We start from the raw sequence: 903 nt of genomic DNA on the forward strand, positions 1-903 counted from the left end.
TGTGTATCCCTGTGTGGAATTCCGGCGGGTCTTCCGGAGAAGCACCTCCACGATGCAGAAAATCGGAGCCAATGATGGTGATAGATGGAGAGAAGGGAACCTTGCAGCAGGAACCGCGCCAGACCGACTGCGGCCTCGCCAAAGCCAGCAGGGAGGTGGGCAAATAAAGAAGACAGAGGGACGGAGGGGGGGGGGCAGAATAGCTCAAAGGGATGGAAGGAAATCGAAGTAAATTCTCAGGGAGTCTATATACAGTCTGTCGCTGCAATGTGAATCCAACAATGTGCTCTGTTGTGCCAGGAAGCAGAGTGAAAATGTGTGCCAACTTGTTATGTAACATGTCTGCAAGAATAACATCACAAACTGCAAGACTAGTGTAACCCCTCTTTGCCAAAAGAGGTCACAGGTATTAATGTTTAGTTTCAGTTTCAGTTCTGTTTGGACCAGTTTCAGAAGTCTAAAGTAACGCTCATGAAGCCCAGTGTGGAACACCAACATTGAACACACTCACACATCTGTTAATTTTCAATTTTGTATTGTTAGTCATCAACAATGAGAACCTATGACAACAATTTTTAATGCAATATGAAAAATAACAAACAGCGCGCAAAACAAAAGAAAATAAAAAAATGGGGTTGTGTTCAGTTTGTATTGTCTTTTCTTTCTTTGTTATGAGCTCAGTGTTTATATTTCGTTGGGGCCCTTTAATCTGTGTGTTTTCACTGTCCTACCACACCGCAGGTTTTGGAGGTAAGTTCAGTTGTGCTGCCGCATTCCTCAGTTCTGGCTCGCCATCTGGTTCTTCGGATCCGATGATCCAACTGGTGTCTGGAAGCCGCCTGGTGGCTATCCAGTGCTGGTAATGGTATCCTCTCTCTATAGTCGACTACTGGTGTCGCTGAC

Source organism: Seriola lalandi, unplaced genomic scaffold (assembly GCF_002814215.2).
Source record: "Seriola lalandi dorsalis isolate HSWRI2012SDOR001 ecotype SW California unplaced genomic scaffold, Sedor1 jcf7180002054907, whole genome shotgun sequence".
NCBI lineage: Eukaryota > Metazoa > Chordata > Actinopteri > Carangiformes > Carangidae > Seriola > Seriola lalandi.